Source organism: Ranitomeya variabilis, chromosome 1 (assembly GCF_051348905.1).
Source record: "Ranitomeya variabilis isolate aRanVar5 chromosome 1, aRanVar5.hap1, whole genome shotgun sequence".
Classification (NCBI taxonomy): domain Eukaryota; kingdom Metazoa; phylum Chordata; class Amphibia; order Anura; family Dendrobatidae; genus Ranitomeya; species Ranitomeya variabilis.
In genome coordinates, this window is record NC_135232.1 from 5504167 (window position 1) to 5525555 (window position 21389).

Genomic DNA, 21389 nt, shown 5'->3' on the forward strand with positions numbered 1-21389 from the left:
TCAGGCTTTGTTGTTTCAACCATCGCGAGCCCCGTTTCACGCTGCTATTGGTGGTTTGACCTTTAAATAGCCCGATCTTTCTCCATGACACATAGTACTCCCCCTATTGAACAAGCTATACGCGAAACGCGCGTCGGGGTTCCGGACTGCCGTGTGTGATTGTCCATCCAGGTGTGTGTGTGCACTTGCACCTTATATTCTTTTATTATGCCTATTGCTTTGTATTAGGTCTTACAGTTTGACCCTTTACGCACAGCATTTGCACCTTATTGTAGATTGTAAGCTCTCACGAGCAGGGTCGTCTTATTTTGCTTTATTACTGTATTGTTAACGTTGTTACCTATGACTGCTGTGTTTGAAACTGTTAAACTGTAAAGCGCTGCGGAATATGTTGGCGCTATATAAATAAAGATTATTATTATTATTATTTATCCATCCATGGATTTGTATGTTGGTCTAATAGTCAGTGGCTAATTGGTGTAACACTAGTATTTTGTACAGTTTTTTATAAGATTAATCTTTCATGGTGAATAATTGTGTATTTATATATATGGTTATAAATATTCTTTCTGGCATAATTATTGGGTCTATATTTTATATGTGTATATACTTTTTATTATAGAAATAAATTTTTTTGGCACAGCACATTATTTAATCATGTTTATGTCGATATTATAATTACGATAATTTTTCACTTGATTATATTTATTGATAATTATATATTTGGACACTACATATTTTGTTTTAATTAATTGCTGTTAATTATTCACCTGTTTGGTTTCACACCGGCGGTTACTCACGTCTTTCATCTCTAGGTATACTTAGTTTTTTCAATCTTTGTTCATTACCAATAAACATTAATAATTTTTATTTTGGGCTTAGTGCTTCTTTGTTGCTCTGTAGGTTTTTTTTTTTTATAATTATAGGTAAGTCTAATGTTGGAATTGTTGCGATTCAAACCCACCATAAATGCATCCAAATCACTGGCAGATCCCTGCCATACAAAGAAAATATCATCTATAAAGCGAAACCATCCAAGGATCTGGGGAGAGGCCTGTGCGCCGTCCAAAAACAGACCCCTCTCCCAATATCCGAGAAAGAGGTTAGCATAGGAGGGCGCACAGGCCGCTCCCATCGCAGCACCACGTCTCTGCAGGAAGTATCGATCCTTGAATGTAAAAAAGTTATGGGTGAGTATGAATCGCAACAAGTTCAACACAAGCTCCCTAATGTCAGCATCCAAATTGCTAGCCTCCAAGAAAAATTGTGATGCTCGCAAACCGTCCTCATGTTGTACGCACGTGTAAAGAGACTGTACGTCCGCCACAAGAAAGGTATCAGAATCAAGGGACAGGCCATTGTCATGGTTCCCAATGGCAGGGGAACGTCTGGACACATAAATAACGAACGAGCTCTTGGGTGATGGAATCTCGAGCTGACCGTGAGCTAAAACCTACCGCACAACTAATAGTGGCCGGGGGCGTACCTACGTTTTATCCCTAGACGTCTCTCGCCAGCCGGAGAACTAACTTACCCTAGTAGAGGAAAAAACAGACCTGGCTTACCTCTAGGGAAATTCCCCCAAAAAGGAGACAGAAGCCCCCCACATATATTGACGGTGAGTTCAGAGGAAAAGACATACGCAGTATGAAGGTAGGTTCAGCAAAGCGAGGTCCGCTTACTAGATAGTAGAAAGATACAAAAGGGAACTGCACGGTCAGCTGAAAACCCTTTTAAAGTACCATCCTGAAATTACTTTAAAACTCATGTGTCAACTCATGACACCGGAGTGGTAATTTCAGCCCACAAGAGCTTCCAGCTACAGAGAAAGACTTAACTGTAAACTGGAACAAAAAATGCAAACAAACTTAGGACTAAGAGTCCAACTTAGCTGATCAGTAGTCTAGGAGCAGGAACATGCAACAGAAAGGCTCTGGTTACATTGATGGCCGGCAAGGCAATGACTGAAGAGCAGGATTAAATAGGAACTCCCCACTACTGATGAAAACAGGTGAACTGAGAAAGAAAACACACCCGAGTCACCAGTACCACTAGCCACCACCAGAAGGAGCCCAAAAGCAGATTCACAACAGTACCCCCCCCTCAAGGAGGGGGCACCGAACCCTCACAAGAACCACCAGGGCGATCCGGATGAGCCCTATGAAAGGCACGAACCAAATCAGAGGCGTGAACATCAGAAGCAGTTACCCAAGAATTATCTTCTTGACCATAGCCCTTCCACTTAACCAGATACTGTAGTCTCCGTCTGGAAATACGGGAGTCCAAGATTTTCTCTACAACATACTCCAATTCACCCTCAACCAGCACAGGAGCAGGAGGCTCAGTAGAAGGAACAACCGGCACCTCATACCTCCGCAACAACGACCGATGGAAAATATTATGGATAGTGAAAGATGCCGGAAGGTCTAAACGAAAGGATACAGGGTTAAGAATCTCCAAAATCCTATAAGGACCGATGAACCGAGGCTTAAACTTAGGAGAAGAAACCCTCATAGGAACAAAACGGGAAGACAACCACACCAAGTCCCCAACACGAAGACGAGGACCAACACGACGACGGCGGTTAGCAAAATGCTGAGTCTTCTCCTGGGACAACTTCAAATTGTCCACCACCTGTCCCCAAATCCGATGCAACCTATCCACCATAGTATCCACTCCAGGACAATCCGAAGACTCCACCTGACCGGAAGAAAAACGAGGGTGAAACCCCGAATTGCAAAAGAAAGGGGAAACCAAAGTGGCAGAACTAGCCCGATTATTGAGGGCAAACTCTGCCAACGGCAAAAAGGCAACCCAGTCATCCTGATCCGCAGACACAAAACACCTCAAATAAGTCTCCAAGGTCTGATTAGTTCGCTCAGTCTGGCCATTAGTCTGAGGATGGAACGCAGACGAAAAAGACAAATCAATGCCCATCCTAGCACAGAATGCCCGCCAAAATCTAGACACGAACTGGGTCCCCCTGTCAGAAACGATATTTTCCGGAATACCATGCAAGCGAACCACATTTTGAAAAAACAGAGGAACCAATTCGGATGAGGAAGGCAACTTCGGCAAGGGTACCAAATGAACCATCTTTGAAAAACGGTCACACACCACCCAGATGACAGACATTTTCTGAGAAGCAGGGAGATCAGAAATAAAATCCATAGAGATGTGAGTCCAAGGCCTCTTCGGAATAGGCAAGGATAACAACAATCCGCTAGCCCGAGAACAACAAGGCTTGGCCCGAGCACAAACATCACAAGACTGCACAAAAACTCGTACGTCTCGAGTCAGGGAAGGCCACCAGAAGGACCTAGCCACCAAATCCCTAGTGCCAAAGATTCCAGGATGACCTGCCAACGCAGAAGAATAAACCTCCGAGATGACTCTACTGGTCCAATCATCAGGAACAAACAGTCTACCAGGCGGGCAACGATCAGGTCTATCCGCCTGAAACTCCTGCAAAGCCCGTCGCAGGTCTGGGGAAACAGCAGATAATATCACCCCATCCTTAAGGATACCTGTAGGTTCAGAATCACCAGGGGAATCAGGCTCAAAACTCCTAGAAAGGGCATCTGCCTTCACATTTTTAGAACCTGGTAGGTATGAGACCACAAAATTAAACCGAGAGAAAAACAACGACCAACGCGCCTGTCTAAGATTCAGGCGCTTGGCAGACTCAAGATAAATCAGATTCTTGTGATCGGTCAATACCACCACCTGATGTCTAGCCCCCTCCAGCCAATGACGCCACTCCTCAAAAGCCCACTTCATAGCCAAAAGCTCCCGATTACCAATATCATAGTTTCGCTCGGCGGGCGAAAATTTTCGAGAAAAGAACGCACAAGGTCTCATCACGGAGCAGTCGGAACTTTTCTGCGACAAAACCGCCCCAGCTCCAATCTCGGAAGCGTCGACCTCAACCTGAAAAGGAAGAGCAACATCAGGCTGACGCAACACAGGGGCAGAAGAAAAGCGGCGCTTAAGCTCCCGAAAGGCCTCCACAGCAGCAGGGGACCAATCAGCAACATCAGCACCCTTTTTAGTCAAATCAGTCAAAGGTTTAGCAACATCCGAAAAACCAGTTATAAATCGACGATAAAAATTAGCAAAGCCCAAGAATTTCTGAAGGCTCTTAAGAGAAGTAGGTTGCGTCCAATCACAAATAGCCCGAACCTTAACAGGATCCATCTCAATGGAAGAAGGGGAAAAAATGTACCCCAAAAAGGAAATCTTTTGAACCCCAAAAATACACTTAGAACCCTTCACACACAAGGAATTAGCCCGCAAAACCTGAAAAACCCTCCTGACTTGTTGGACATGAGAGTCCCAGTCATCCGAAAAAATCAAAATATCATCCAGATACACAATCATAAATTTATCCAAATATTCACGGAAAATGTTATGCATAAAGGACTGAAAGACTGAAGGGGAATTTGAAAGACCAAAAGGCATCACCAAATACTCAAAATGGCCCTCGGGCGTATTAAATGCGGTTTTCCACTCATCCCCCTGCTTAATTCGCACCAAATTATACCCCCACGAAGATCAATCTTAGAGAACCACTTAGCCCCCTTTATTCGAGCAAACAAATCAGTCAGCAGTGGCAAAGGATACTGATATTTGACTGTAATTTTATTCAAGAGTCGATAATCAATACACGGCCTCAAAGAGCCATCTTTTTTAGATACAAAGAAAAAACCGGCTCCTAAGGGAGATGAAGAAGGACGAATATGTCCCTTTTCCAGGGACTCCTTAATATACTCTCGCATAGCAACATGTTCAGGTACGGATAAATTAAACAAACGACCCTTTGGAAATTTACTGCCTGGAATCAGATAAATGGTACAATCGCAATCTCTGTGAGGAGGGAGTGAACCAAGCTTAGGCTCCTCAAAAACATCACGATAATCGGACAAAAATGCCGGAATCTCAGAGGGAATAGATGATGAAATGGAAACCAAAGGTACGTCCCCATGAGCCCCCTGACATCCCCAGCTTAACACAGACATTGCTTTCCAGTCAAGGACTGGGTTATGAGATTGTAACCATGGCAATCCGAGCACCAAAACATCATGTAGATTGTACAACACAAGGAAGCGAATCACCTCCTGATGGTCTGGAGTCATACGCATAGTCACTTGTGTCCAGTATTGTGGTTTATTACTAGCCAATGGCGTAGAATCAATACCCTTCAGAGGTATAGGGACTTCCAGAGGCTCTAGATTAAACCCACAGCGCCTAGCAAAGGACCAATCCATAAGACTCAAAGCGGCGCCAGAGTCGACATAGGCGTCCGCGGTAATTGACGATAATGAACAAATCAAGGTCACAGATAGAATAAACTTAGACTGTAAAGTGCCAATTGAAACAGACTTATCAACCTTCTTTGTGCGTCTAGAGCATGCTGATATAACATGAGTTGAATCACCACAATAGAAGCACAACCCATTTTTTCGCCTAAAATTCTGCCGTTCGCTTCTGGACAGAATTCTATCACATTGCATATTCTCTGGCGCCTTCTCAGAAGACACCGCCAAATGGTGCACAGGTTTACGCTCCCGCAAACGCCGATCAATCTGAATAGCCATTGTCATGGACTCATTCAGACCTGTAGGCGCAGGGAACCCCACCATAACATCCTTAATGGCATCAGAGAAACCCTCTCTGAAATTCGCCGCCAAAGCGCACTCATTCCACTGAGTAAGCACAGACCATTTACGAAATTTTTGGCAGTATATTTCAGCTTCATCTTGCCCTTGAGATAGGGCCATCAAGGCTTTTTCAGCCTGAATCTCTAAATTAGGTTCCTCATAAAGCAACCCCAAAGCCAGAAAAAACGCATCCACATTGAGCAACGCAGGATCCCCTGGTGCCAATGCAAATGCCCAATCTTGAGGGTCACCTCGGAGCAAGGAAATTACAATCTTAACCTGCTGTGCGGGATCTCCAGCGGAGCGAGGTCTCAGAGAAAGAAATAATTTACAATTATATTTGAAATTCAGAAAACGAGATCTATCTCCGGAGAAAAACTCTGGTATAGGAATTCTAGGTTCAGATATAGGAGCATGTATAACAAAATCCTGTAAATTTTGAACTTTAGTGGCAAGATTATTCAAACCTGTAGCCAAACTCTGAGGATCCATTTTAAGCAGGTGAGATCAGAGCCATTCAAGGGTTAGAAGGAGAGGGAGACAAAGACTGCAATTAGAGCTGAAATGCAACTGATTCAACTATAGAGCAAGCACCAAGGAAACAAACAAAAAAAATAATTTGCAGACTTCTTTTTCACTCCTTTCTTCTGCCAACAGTTTTAACACTTGGCCGGCCATACTGTCATGGTTCCCAATGGCAGGGGAACGTCTGGACACATAAATAACGAACGAGCTCTTGGGTGATGGAATCTCGAGCTGACCGTGAGCTAAACCTACCGCACAACTAATAGTGGCCGGGGGGCGTGCCTACGTTTTATCCCTAGACGGCTCTCGCCAGCCGGAGAACTAACTTACCCTAGTAGAGGAAAAAACAGACCTGGCTTACCTCTAGGGAAATTCCCCCAAAAAGGAGACAGAAGCCCCCCACATATATTGACGGTGAGTTCAGAGGAAAAGACATACGCAGTATGAAGGTAGGTTCAGCAAAGTGAGGTCCGCTTACTAGATAGTAGAAAGATACAAAAGGGAACTGCACGGTCAGCTGAAAACCCTTTTAAAGTACCATCCTGAAATTACTTTAAAACTCATGTGTCAACTCATGACACCGGAGTGGTAATTTCAGCCCACAAGAGCTTCCAGCTACAGAGAAAGACTTAACTGTAAACTGGAACAAAAAATGCAAACAAACTTAGGACTAAGAGTCCAACTTAGCTGATCAGTAGTCTAGGAGCAGGAACATGCAACAGAAAGGCTCTGGTTACATTGATGGCCGGCAAGGCAATGACTGAAGAGCAGGAATAAATAGGAACTCCCCACTACTGATGAAAACAGGTGAACTGAGAAAGAAAACACACCCGAGTCACCAGTACCACTAGCCACCACCAGAAGGAGCCCAAAAGCAGATTCACAACAGGCCATCCAGTCGCCTCAGGTCGTCCGTCGTGTCCCTGACATAGGAGGGCAGCGTCTCCACATGAGGGTGCAAGTAATGTTCAATTAATTTGCAAACAGGCCTCCGATGCCAGAGACAATCGGCGCCCTGGGGGACAGATAGCATCCTTATGGACCTTGGGCAGAAGGTAGAATGTTGGTATAACGGGATACTTCACTGCCAAACCATCCAATACATTTTAGAAATAATGCCCCTCTCATATGCGATTTCAAGGATACACAGAAGTTCGTCCTTAAACTGCAACAAAGGGTTTTGTGTTAACTGGGTGTACGTTTGCTTGTCCCTCAACTGTCTAAAGGCCTCCCTCTCGTACTTCTCCACTGGCCAGACCAACATGTGCCCACCCTTGTCTGCCGGCTTAATCACCACATCAAGTTGCCTCAATTCCTCCAGAGCCCTACGCTTCAAAGGTGTCAGATTGTCTCTATCACTCCTATTTTTGATCTTTCTAAACTCCTCTGCAACTACCCTTGTAAAAATACTTTAATGCTTTTAAAATGTGACGAATTATCAGGGTTGTCACGATTCACACCGTGACTGTCAACTATATGTCATGGGTTGGGGTGACCTTTAGCCAGCACCCGGCTATCACATGTGCAGGGGGGCTTATCTTAGTTATCCCTCCACTGCTACAATGTGATGAAAACACAAACAAAGGCTATTGACCTCTCAGTTTACCGCAGGGGCTTATTTTAGTTATCCCACTGCTGGTACAACATCACGAACTGCAGGGATTTATGTTTATCCCTCTTTCCAGTTCCGGTTTGGCCCATGCAGCTCTCTGGCGCCCCCCTTACTCTCAGGTCAGATTAGGTACTGCACCTAGGGTAATTAGTCGCCAGAAAGGCTGCCTGCTATGTACTGGCTATTGGGCACACTGCAGCGAGGGCGATATAACTACTCCCACTCATGCAGGAACAATAATTATCAACGCCGCCATTGCTACAACGACTCCGAAATGCACAGAACAAGTATGCTGCCACCAGCTCCGATTAAAAGGGTCCGAAGCCAACCCAATCCAGTAGCGCAATTCACTTCAGAAGACTTAGGGTATGTTTTAGAGCAGGAGAACAAAGCTAGCATTTTAAATATTTTACTCCATAAAACATTAGGCAGTGTTTATAAAAGGCATATAAAGATGCTACAATATGAGATAATTTAACGTAATTACAGCAATTATAAAATAAACAGGGATTAAACGATAAATTAACACTTACATGTGCTCAGATCATTTCAGGCAACCATGCTGGTGGAAGGAGCCCAAATGTCCCAGTTCATTAGACAAGACCTGCTGTAACAGCGCCTCAGGCAAGACTGAAGGTTGGGCTCACTGGCAGTCACTTATACCTGAAGGTTTGTGACATCATGAAAAAGGATTGAGTTACCATTGCCCTCCTCTCTCCTCAGATGTACAGTTTGTACCACCAATATTTGTAATTCTCATATCTTAGCTTGAGAACATGTCAGAATCACAGCACACCCATCATTCATCTTATTTTAAAATTGGCTTTCTAATGATACCAAATTCATCCTAGTTGTTCCACATGGTTCCAGAGAAATCCGCACTTTGTTCTCGTTGTGTTTAGCTGCTCGCGCTTACAGAGTTTGACAGATCTACCAATGGAAGTTAGCAATATATACTTATTATGTTTCTAGCCCAAATCGGTGGCCCAATATCTTATTATAATGGATCAAAGAACCTCATGTCTTTTGAGAAAGACTAGACCAGTAACAGCTGGTACTAGAAGGGAGGAGGGATGAGTAAGTTGCCCAGAGCCTGGAATTTGCAGCTAGAAGCAATAAAATCTCTTCTACACACACACACAGCCAGCAAAAACACAGAGAGAAGGGGGGTCAGAGCCCACAGTATGTGTGCTAACAGGGAAAACTAAAAATCATAATATAAATTATCATCACACCTCCCCCTTCTGGTGTGCGCTACGGAGGCAGGACCTCTCGGTACTCCGCCATGCGCACTTCAGCAGGTTCACCCTGGCAGGACAAGTCATCCGCATTGCCATGCTCCCTGCCCATTTTGTGTTCGATGGTGAAGTCGAACTGCTTAAGGGTAAGGCTTCAGCGTTGCAACCTTCCATTGGTTCCGCACATGGCATTTAGCCAGCGCAGAGGGTTGTGGTCAATCACCACAGTGAAGGTGCGACAGTACAAGTAGGGCTGTAAGCACTGCATGGCCCAGACTATGGCCAGGCACTCCTTCTCGATGGTGGAGTAGGCCACTTCCTTCGGCAGAAATTTCCGGCTCAGGTACAACACGGGGTGCTCTTGGTCCTCCGAGTCAACCTGGCTGAGCACAGCACCGAGGTCAAACTCGCTGGCGTCGGTCTGCACCAAGAACTGTCGACTACTGTCAACTGCTTTCAACACAGGGGCGTTGCACAGTGCTGTTTTCAATGCCTGGAAGGCCCCCTCACAGCTGTCGGTCCAGTTGACGATGTGGGGTAGCTTCTTCCTGGTGAGGTCCGTCAAGGGTTTTGCCAGGCTATATGAAGCTGTACAAAGTGCCTATAGTACTCTGCGGTGCCCAGGAAGGACATCACCTGTTTTTTGGTCCTGGGGGTGGGCCAGTTCACGATCGCTCCCACTTTCTCAGGCTCTGGCTTTAGGATGCCCCGCCTACCCGGTGCCCCAGGTAGTGAACCTCACTCATGCCCATCTGGCACTTTCCCGGCTTGATAGTCCCGCTCGGTGAATTCACCTGAGCACCTCCTTGAGATGCTGCAGGTGTTCATCCCAGGAGGAACTGAAGATGGCAATGTCATCCAAGTATGCCACCGCGTACTTCTCCAGTCCTTCAAGCAGGTCGTTGACCATCCGCTGGAAAGTGGCAGGGGTATTCTTCATGCCGAGGGGCATGACCGTGGACTGGTACAGTCCAAAGGGTGTGATAAAGGCGGACTTCTCCTGCGCCTCGGGGCTCAGAGGAATCTGCCAGTATCCTCGACTCAGATCCATTATGGTCAGATATTTTGTGCCAGCTAACCTCTCAAGCAGCTCCTCGATGCGCAGCATTGGGGGCGCGTCAGAGGCTGTGATGGCGTTGAGCCCCTTGTAGTCCACGCAGAACCAGGTGGTCCGATCCTTCTTTGGCACGAGGACTACAGGTGGGGCCCATGCTCTCTTTGACTGTTGAATCACCCCCAGCTCTAACATCTCATCGATCTCCCGCCGCATAAGCAGCTGCACCTGGTCGGAGATTTGATAGGGGTTCACCGTAGTGGGACATGATTCCCGGTGTCCACCTCGTGGACCACTAACTCAGTCCTTCCAGGTCGGTTGAACACGGCCCAGAAGGGTTCCAGCTTGGTCCGCAACTGCGACCGCAGGGGTTCGGTTAGTGAGGCGCTTACCTCCATGTCCTCGATGGACCCACCGGCCTTGGTTTGGGCCAGCATGTCCAGGAGGGTGTCTTCTTCCCCATCTTCGGGCAGGCTGCAGACCGGTAGTACGAAAGGATTATGTTCATGATGCGCCTTCATGATGTTGATGTGAAAGGCCTTTCGCCTACCCCGAGCGTGGTGAAGCGTGACCACGTAGGTGACCGGGTTGAGCTGTTGGTGGACGACGTACGGGCCTTCCCAGGCTGCCTGAAGCTTATCCTTGGGTACGGGGACCAGCACCCACACCTTTTTACCCACGTGGTAGGTTCGCTCCCGGGCGTTCTGATTGTACCAGTACTTCTGGTCAGCCTGAGCCTGCGTCATGTTGTCATGTACCAACTGCATCAAGGTCTGCATCTTGTCACGGAAGCGCATGGCATACTCCACTATGGACGCTTCAGAAGGGTTCGGCTCCTCTTCCCAGGATTCCCTTACCAAACCAAAGGGTCCCCAGACTCACCTGCCATACAGGAGCTCGAAGGGGGAAAACCCCGTTGAGGCCTGCGGAACCTCTTGATAAGTGAATAGCTGGTGTGGGTACCATTGAAGCGCTCACACAAGCCATTGGTCTGTGGGTGATACACACTCGATACCAGACTCTTCACCTGCATTCTCTTACAGAGAGCCTCCATTAGGTGAGACATGAATTGGGTCCCTTGATCAGTAAGCATCTCCCTGGGAAATCCTACACGTGAAAAGATAGCCAACAGGGCATTCACCACCTTATCTGCCCTTGTTGACGACAGAACTACTGCCTCTGGGTACCGGGTAGCGTAGTCTACACAGTAAGGATGTGTTTTCCACAGTAAGGATGTGTTGTTTTCCAGAGCTGCTGGGGATGGCCAGCAGGCCCACAATGTCCACCGCGATTCTCTGGAAAGGCTCCTCTATCACTGGCAAAGGGATCAGGGGAGCCTTAAGAGCAGGCCCCGCCTTCCCCACTCTTTGACAGGTGACACAGGAGCGGCAGTAGTTTGACACATCTGTCCCCATCTTAGGCCAATAGAAGTGTTGAGACAGTCGGGCCTTAGTTTTGCTGATCCCCAAGTGTCCAGCGAGAGGGATCCCATGGGCAATACGCAACAACTCACTCCAGAATTGCTGCGGGACGACCAGCTGTCTTTCCCTCAACCACTCCTTTTGTGATTTTCTGGGTACTGTCTCCCAGTACAAGCTCCCTCGTTCCCAGAACACCCTCTCCTTATCAGTCACGGAGGTGGGCGTCTCGGCGAGGTACCTCATTTGTGTGCAGGGCGGCCTGAAACTCCTGGCTAGGGGAAGCAAGAAGTGACGTTAGGGTCCCTTCCCCACGGGAGCCCTCTGGGACCTGCTCTGGGTCCATCTCTGGTTCAGTCACGCCTGTGTCTGCGGAGGGTCCGGAAGGCAGACCATTAACTGCGTTCCGGGCACTCTGACTACGGGTGACAGCAGCTACGTAGGCTGTCTCCCCGGGGATTTCCACAGACCCATCAGCTGGCGCTGCTATGGGTACTACCTCCCCATCCACCCCCAACATTCCAGGAGCATTGCTACTTATGGGCCAGTTACCTTCCTCGGTGGCACTGATCAATTGCATGGCATCACCTTCCTCACGGTTTCCATGCATCTCCCCATTTCCTGTAGCACCGACACTTGCCCCTGCTAAGGGTTCCTCAGCTGTCTTACTCTGCAGAGCGACGTGGCTGAGCACTCCTGTACCTATGGACACATCAACTTTTGCAGAAACATGGTTATCAGGTTCAGTTGGCACAGTTACATCATTTCCAGCATCATACCTAAAGGTACCTTCACACGAAACGACTTTACAACGAGAACGACAACGATCCGATCGCTGCAGCGTCGCTGTTTACATCGCTGTAGAGATGTCAAACACAGCAGCTCCAGAACGACGCAGGAGCGATCCTGTGACGTAGCGGTGATGCACTTATCGTTCTCACAGGTCGTTAGCTCCATGTTTAACATTGCTGGCATCGTTGCTTTTGCTTTCAAACACGACGATACACGCCGATCTGACGACCAAATAAAGTTCTGAACTTTAATCAACGACCAGCGATATCACAGCAGGATCCTGATCGCTGCTGCGTGTCAAACACAACGAGATCGCTATCCAGGACGCTGCAACGTCACGGTTCGTTGTCGTTCTCGTTGTAAAGTCGTTTCGTGTGAAGGTACCTTAAGTAAAAAATGGTTAACAGATGCATCAATACTAGATAAAGCATGGTCAGGTAATACATGCGATCTCCCATCATCATCATCTTCATCATCAGTGTTAACGTTTCCCTTATGCGCAGATTGGGGAAGGGTGTCAGGGACGTAGTATGCAACCATCCTCCCCAAATCAGTCCCCAACAAAACATCAGTGGGCAAATTATCAGACAGCCCCACTTCCTTCACCCTGCTCCCGGCACCCCAATCAATATAAACCTGGGCCATTGGCAAGGGACAGCTGATGCCCCCAATCCCAGTGACAGTCAGGGTTTTCCCCGGAATGATTTCTTCAGGGGACGCCAGTTCGGGTCGGATGAGGGTCCGTTCAGTCCCGGTGTCATTGAGGCCTGTAGCGACATGGCCTCCCACGGTGACGTGCTGTACATTGTCACCCGTCCTCCCAACCACCCCACCCACCAAAAGAACTGCTGCATTAGGCCCTGGGGCCTTGGCTAGGGGGTTCTTCTGTTTGTCTGGATAGTAGAGACTGATATGACCAGTCCGTTTGCAGACAAAACACTGGCGGTCGGTGGTAGGTCTGATGCTGTTGGTAACAGGGACAGGGCCTCTGTTGTGTTGGCTGGCAGGGGCACTGGCGTTGGTTTCAGGCCTACCCCCTCTCCAGCTGGTGGTGACTGGCTTCCACACTTCCGATCTACGGTTGGCCTCATAGGCATCGGCAATCTGCGCTGCTTTCGTCACGTCTTTGGGTTCTTGGTCCATCACGAACTGTCGCACCTCAGCCGGGCAAAGATGTAAGAACTGGTCTTTGATCATCAGGTCTCGCAGCTGTGCAAAGGTGGTCACTGACAGTCCTTGGGTCCATTGGTCAAAGTGGGTCCCGAGTCCATGCACCACATCGCTGTAACTGTCGTGTGGGCCACGTTGGAGGTTCCAGAACTTTCTACAGTAAACCTCGGGTGTAAGCTGGTACTTTGTTATCAGGGCCTGCTTGATGGCTTCATAGTCACCATCCTGTTCCACATAGTCCTCCATACAGTATTATGCGCACAACACAGTCCTCCATACAGTATTATGGGCACCACACAGTCCTCCATACAGTATTATGGGCTCTACATGGTCCTCTATACAGTACTATGGGCGCCACATAGTCCTTCATACAGTATTATGAGCACCACATAGTCCTCCATACAGTATTATGTGCATCACATAGTCCTCCATACAGTATTATGGGCTCCACATAGTCCTCCATACAGTATAATCGGCACCACATAGTCCTCCATACAATATTATGGGCACCACATAGTCCTCCATACAGTATTATGGGCTCCATATAGTCCTCCATACAGTATTATGAGCACCACATAGTCCTCCATACAGTGTTATGGGCTCCATATAGTCCTCCATACAGTATCATGGGCACCACATAGTTCTCCATACAGTGTTATGGGCTCCACATAGTCCTCCATACAGTATAATGGGCACCACATAGTCCTCCATACAGTATTATGGGCACTGTTGTGAACTCTATTTCTGGGCTCCCTCTAGTGGTCACAAGCGGTACTGTGTAGTGTTGTCCTTCTGCAGGTTGGCTTCATCAGCTGGTTCGTTATCCTTGGTTGGTTTCCTATTTAGCTCACCTGGATACTCAGTTCCTGGCCTGCTCTCAATGTATTCAGTGCTCTTCAGATTCCGTGTGTCTACCTTGCTCCCAGTCTCTCCAAGAGAAGCTAAGTTTTTGTTTGATCATTTTTTGATTATCAGTGTTCATTATGTTTTTAGTCCAGCTCGCTAAAATGGGATTTCTTCGCTTGCTGGTTGCTCTAGGGGACTGAGTTTCTCCCCCCACACCGTTAGTTGGTGTGGGGGTTCTTGAAATCTCAGAGTGGATATTTTGTAAGGGTTTTTTACTGAAAGCATAGATTCCCTTTTCTATTTTCTGCTATCTAGTATTAGTGGGCCTCATTTGCTGAATCTGCTTTCACCCCTGTGTATGTGCCTTCCTCTTACCTCACCGTTATTATTTGTTGGGGGCTTCTATATCTTTGGGGATTATTTCTCTGGAGGCAAGAGAGGTCTTTCTTTCTCTCTAGGGGTAGTTAGTTCCTTAGGCTGGCTCGAGACGTCTAGGAATTCAAGCACGTTCACCGGCTACTTCTAGTGTGTTTGGTTAGGTTCAGATTTGCGGTCAGTCCAGCTTGCCACCTCCCTAGAGCTTGTCCTATGTTTGTTACTTAGCTGGAGTAATTTGTGATCCTCAACCACTAAGGATCATAACAGTATAGCAGGCCAAAAAGTGTTTAATGCATCGCAGAAGTGGGATAAAAAGAAGACCTGAGTACATTTTTTTTTTTTCCTTCCTCCCGCTTTTCCTTTGCTGCAGTTTGTTTAGCTTCTTTCATCCCCTTGAACTCTGGGTGGTTTTGAGCTCAGCTGCAGACATGGATGTTCAGACTCTGACTTCTAGTGTGGATCATCTTGCTGCACGGGTGCAAAGTATTCAGGATTTTGTTATTCATAGCCCTATGTCAGAACCTAAGATACCCATTCCTGAGTTGTTTTCTGGAGATAGATCTAGGTTTCTAAATTTTAAGAATAATTGTAAGTTATTTCTATCTCTGAGACCTCGTTCCTCTGGTGATTCCGCTCGGCAAGTAAAGATTGTTATCTCCTTGTTACGTGGCGACCCTCAGGATTGGGCTTTCTCTCTGGCGCCAGGAGATCCTGCATTGCTTAATGTGGATGCGTTTTTTCTGGCTCTTGGACTGCTTTATGAGGAGCCTAATCTTGAGAATCAGGCAGAAAAAGCGTTGCTGGCCCTTTCTCAAGGGCAGGATGAAGCAGAGGTGTATTGTCAAAAATTTCGGAAATGGTCGGTGCTTACTCAATGGAATGAGTGTGCCCTGGCTGCAAATTTCAGAGAAGGTCTTTCTGAGGCCGTTAAGAATGTTATGGTGGGGTTCCCCACCCCTACAAGTCTGAGTGATTCTATGGCTTTAGCCATTCAGGTTGACCGGCGTTTGCGGGAGCGCAGATCTGCTCATCCTTTGGCGGTATTTTCTGAACAGAGACCTGAGTCTATGCAATGTGACCGAACTCTGACCAGAATTGAGCGACAAAGTCATAGACGTCAAAATGGGTTGTGCTTTTACTGTGGTGATTCTACTCATGTTATCTCAGCATGCTCTAAACGTTTAAAAAAGGTCGCTAAACCTGTCACCATTGGTACTATACAGCCTAAGTTTATTTTGTCTGTTACTTTGATTTGTTCTTTGTCGTCCTACTCGGTTATGGCCTTTGTGGATTCGGGTGCTGCCCTGAATCTGATGGATTTGTCGTTTGCCAGGCGCTGTGGTTTTGTCCTGGAGCCTTTGGAATTTCCTATTCCTCTGAGGGGAATTGATGCTACGCCATTGGCTGAGAATAAACCTCAGTGTTGGTCGCAAATGACCATGTGCATGACTCCCGTACATCAGGAGGTGATTCGCTTTCTTGTTCTGCATAATTTGCATGATGTTGTAGTTTTGGGTCTGCCATGGCTGCAGGCTCATAATCCAGTTTTAGATTGGAAAGCTATGTCTGTGTCAAGTTGGGGTTGTCAGGGAATTCATGGCGATGTTCCGTTGGTGAAAAATAGGGGTAACCAAGGGCAAATAATATCTATAGAATAGCATTTGGGAAAATTAATAAACAAACAAGTATAATAATAAATAATTCCCAAATGAGTTTATTTTTACCCTAGTATCGGATCAAGACAGCTATCCAAAACATATGCAGACAGGGGGAGGGAAATAAATCCAGAAAAGATAGCCTTAGTCTTTTCAATAAAACTGCTTTATTAGTAGTGCAAGGCAGGAGGGCAGTGGTAGCAACATAGTCGCCCAACAACAATTAAAAACAAATATTGCACTCAGAGCACCGGAAAACCGCCTGCTGACCCATGATAGGAAATATATTAATTAAAGCCATACACATTTAGGATCAAAATAACAGTACAATAGTAGGGGAGCTCAGTTAATACTGCCACATTGGTATATAACCAGATACAGCATAATGCACAGGAAAAGAAAGTGGTAAAAGGTGCCAGGGGCGGACACCGGGACACTGCACCTGTCGTATACTACAATTATAGGGTGATGTATTAATTCTTTGTTTACCGCTTTCTTTTACCACTTTCTTTTCCTGTGCATTATGCTGTATCTGGTTATATACCAATGTGGCAGTATTAACTGAGCTCCCCTACTATTGTACTGTTATTTTGATCCTAAATGTGTATGGCTTTAATTAATATATTTCCTATCATGGGTCAGCAGGCGGTTTTCCGGTGCTCTGAGTGCAATATTTGTTTTTAATTGTTGTTGGGCGACTATGTTGCTACCACTGCCCTCCTGCCTTGCACTACTAATAAAGCAGTTTTATTGAAAAGACTAAGGCTATCTTTTCTGGATTTATTTCCCTCCCCCTGTCTGCAGATGTTCCGTTGGTGTCTATTGCTTCTTCCACTCCTTCTGAGGTCCCCGAGTTTTTGTCTGACTACCAGGATGTATTTGATGAACCCAGGTCCAGTGCCCTGCCCCCTCATAGGGATTGTGACTGTGCTATAAATTTAATTCCTGGTAGTAAATTTCCTAAGGGACGACTTTTTAATTTGTCTGTACCAGAGCATGCCGCGATGCGGAGTTATATAAAGGAGTCCTTGGAGAAGGGACATATTCGCCCATCCTCTTCCCCTCTTGGTGCAGGATTCTTTTTTGTGGCCAAGAAGGACGGTTCTTTGAGACCGTGTATAGATTATCGTCTTCTGAATAAAATCACAGTCAAATTTCAGTATCCTTTGCCACTATTGTCTGATTTGTTTGCTCGGATTAAGGGTGCCAGTTGGTTCACTAGGATAGATCTCCGTGGTGCGTATAACCTTGTGCGGATAAAGCAGGGAGATGAATGGAAAACGGCATTTAATACGCCTGAGGGTCATTTTGAGTACTTGGTGATGCCTTTTGGACTCTCTAATGCTCCTTCTGTGTTTCACTCCTTCATGCATGACATTTTCCGTGAATATCTGGATAAATTTATGATTGTCTATCTGGATGACATTTTGGTCTTTTCCGATGATTGGGAGTCCCATGTGAAGCAGGTCAGGATGATGTTTCAGGTCCTGCGTGCCAATGCTTTGTTTGTGAAGGGCTCAAAATGCTTCTTCGGAGTACAGAAGGTCTCCTTTTTGGGTTTTATTTTTTCTCCTTCTGCTGTGGAGATGGACCCAGTCAAGGTCCAGGCTATTCATGACTGGACTCAGCCCACGTCTGTTAAGAGTCTTCAGAAGTTCTTGGGTTTTGCTAATTTTTACCGTCGTTTCATCGCTAATTTTTCTAGCGTGGTTAAACCTTTGACGGATTTGACCAGGAAGGGCTCTGATGTGACTAATTGGTCTCCTGCGGCCGTAAAGGCCTTTCGGGAGCTTAAGCACCGGTTTTCTTCAGCTCCAGTCTTATGTCAGCCAGATGTCTCTCTCCCCTTTCAGGTCAAGGTTGATGCTTCCGAGATTGGAGCAGGGGCTGTTTTGTCACAGAGAAGTTCTGAGGGCTCTGTGATGAAGCCGTGTGCTTTCTTTTCAAGAAAGTTTTCGCCTGCCGAGCGGAATTATGATGTTGGTAATCGGGAGTTGTTGGCTATGAAGTGGGCATTTGAGGAGTGGCGTCATTGGCTCGAGGGAGCTAGACATCGTGTGGTGGTCCTGACTGATCACAAAAATCTGATTTACCTTGAGTCGGCCAAGCGCCTTAATCCTAGACAGTCTCGATGGTCGTTGTTTTTCTCCCGTTTCAACTTCGTGGTCTCATACCTGCCTGGTTCGAAGAACGTGAAAGCTGATGCACTTTCTAGGAGCTTTGTGCCTGACTCTCCGGGAGTTTCTGAGCCGGCTGGTATTCTTAGACAGGGAGTGATTTTGTCTGCCATTTCTCCAGATTTGCTACGAGTGCTGCAGAAATTTCAGGCGGATAGACCTGACCGTTGTCCACTAGAGAGACTATTTGTCCCGGATAGATGGACCAGCAGAGTTATTTCCGAGGTTCATTCTTCGGTGTTGGCGGGTCATCCTGGGATTTTTGGTACCAGAGATTTGGTGGCTAGGTACTTCTGGTGGCCTTCCTTGTCGCGGGATGTGCGTTCCTTTGTGCAGTCTTGTGGGATTTGTGCTCAGGCTAAGCCTTGCTGTTCTCGTGCCAGCGGGTTGCTTTTGCCTTTGCCTGTCCCGAAAAGGCCTTGGATGCACATCTCCATGGATTTTATTTCGGATCTGCCAGTATCTCAGAAAATGTCTGTCATCTGGGTGGTGTGTGATCGTTTTTCCAAGATGGTCCATTTGGTGCCCTTGCCTAAGTTGCCTTCTTCCTCCGATTTGGTTCCTCTATTTTTTCAGAATGTGGTTCGCTTGCACGGCATTCCTGAAAATATTGTGTCTGATAGAGGATCCCAGTTTGTGTCCAGGTTTTGGCGAACTTTTTGTGCTAAGATCGGCATTGATTTGTCTTTTTCGTCGGCCTTCCATCCTCAGACTAATGGCCAAACCGAGCGAACTAATCAGACGTTGGAGACTTATTTGAGATGTTTTGTTTCTGCTGATCAGGATGATTGGGTGACTTTTTTGCCATTGGCCGAGTTTGCCCTTAATAATCGGGCTAGTTCTGCTACCTTGGTTTCGCCTTTTTTCTGCAATTCTGGTTTCCATCCTCGTTTTTCCTTGGGTCAGGTTGAGTCTTCTGACTGTCCTGGGGTGGATTCTGTGGTGGATAGGTTGCAGCAGATTTGGAGCCATGTGGTGGACAATCTGAAATTGTCACAGGAGAGGGCTCAGCGCTTTGCCAACCGCCGCCGCGGTGTGGGTCCCCGACTTCGTGTTGGGGATTTGTTGTGGCTGTCTTCTCGGTATGTTCCTATGAAGGTCTCATCTCCTAAGTTTAAGCCTCGCTTCATCGGTCCTTATAAGATCTTGGAAATCCTTAACCCGGTGTCTTTTCGTTTGGATCTCCCGGCATCGTTTGCCATCCATAATGTGTTCCATAGGTCTTTGTTGCGGAGGTATGTGGTACCTGTGGTTCCTTCTGTTGAGCCTCCTGCTCCGGTGCTGGTTGAGGGCAAATTGGAATACGTGGTGGAGAAGATTTTGGATTCTCGTATCTCTAGACGGAGACTTCAGTATCTGGTTAAGTGGAAGGGCTATGGTCAGGAGGATAATTCCTGGGTTGTCGCCTCTGATGTTCATGGGGCCGATTTGGTTTGCGCCTTCCACGCAGCTCGTCCTGATCGCCCTGGGGGTCTTGATGAGGGTTCGGTGACCCCTCCTCAAGGGGGGGGTACTGTTGTGAACTCTATTTCTGGGCTCCCTCTAGTGGTCACAAGCGGTACTGTGTAGTGTTGTCTTTCTGCAGGTTGGCTTCATCAGCTGGTTCGTTATCCTTGGTTGGTTTTCTATTTAGCTCACCTGGATACTCAGTTCCTTGCCTGCTATCAATGTATTCAGTGCTCTTCAGATTCCGTGTGTCTACCTTGCTCCCAGTCTCTCCAAGACAAGCTAAGTTTTTGTTTGATCATTTTTTGATTATCAGTGTTCATTATGTTTTTAGTCCAGCTCGCTAAAATGGGATTTCTTCGCTTGCTGGTTGCTCTAGGGGACTGAGTTTCTCCCCCCACACCGTTAGTTGGTGTGGGGGTTCTTGAAATCTCAGAGTGGATATTTTGTAAGGGTTTTTTACTGACCGCATAGATTCCCTTTTCTATTTTCTGCTATCTAGTATTAGTGGGCCTCATTTGCTGAATCTGCTTTCACCCCTGTGTATGTGCCTTCCTCTTACCTCACCGTTATTATTTGTTGGGGGCTTCTATATCTTTGGGGATTATTTCTCTGGAGGCAAGAGAGGTCTTTCTTTCTCTCTAGGGGTAGTTAGTTCCTTAGGCTGGCTCGAGACGTCTAGGAATTCAGGCACGTTCACCAGCTACTTCTAGTGTGTTTGGTTAGGTTCAGATTTGTGGTCAGTCCAGCTTGCCACCTCCCTAGAGCTTGTCCTATGTTTGTTACTTAGCTGGAGTAATTTGTGATCCTCAACCACTAAGGATCATAACAGGGCACCACATAGTCCTCCATACAGTACTATGGGCTCCATGTAGTCTTCCATACAGTGTTATTGGCTCCATATAGTCCTCCATACAGTATTATGCGCACCACATAGTCCTCTATACAGTATTATGGGCTCCACATAGTCCTTCATACAGTATTATGGGCACCACATAGTCCTCCACAAAGTATTATGGGCACCACATAGTCCTCCATACAGAATTATGCGCACCACACAGTTCTCCATACAGGATTATGGGCACCACACAGTCCTCCTTACAGTATTATGGGCTCAGTCCTCCATAAAGTATTATGGGCACCACATAGTCCTCCATACAGTATTATGCACAACACAGTCCTCCATACAGTATTATGGGCACCACACAGTCCTCCATACAGTATTATGGGCTCCACATAGTCCTCCATGCAGTATTATGGGTACCACATAGTCCTCCATACAATATTATGGGCACCACATAGTCCTCCATACAGTATTATGGGCTCCACATAGTCCTCCATGCAGTATTGTGGGCACCACATAGTCCTCCATACAATATTATGGGCACCACATAGTCCTCCATACAGTATTATGGGCA

At 46.8% G+C, this 21389-nt stretch overlaps 1 protein-coding gene across 1 annotated transcript in view; it reads left to right on the forward strand.

Annotated features, from left to right (window-relative positions):
* TLN1 (talin 1) overlaps window positions 1–21389 on the forward strand; it is a 197409-nt gene that overhangs the window by 1095 nt on the left and 174925 nt on the right. The gene's annotated exons all lie outside the window — the stretch shown is intronic.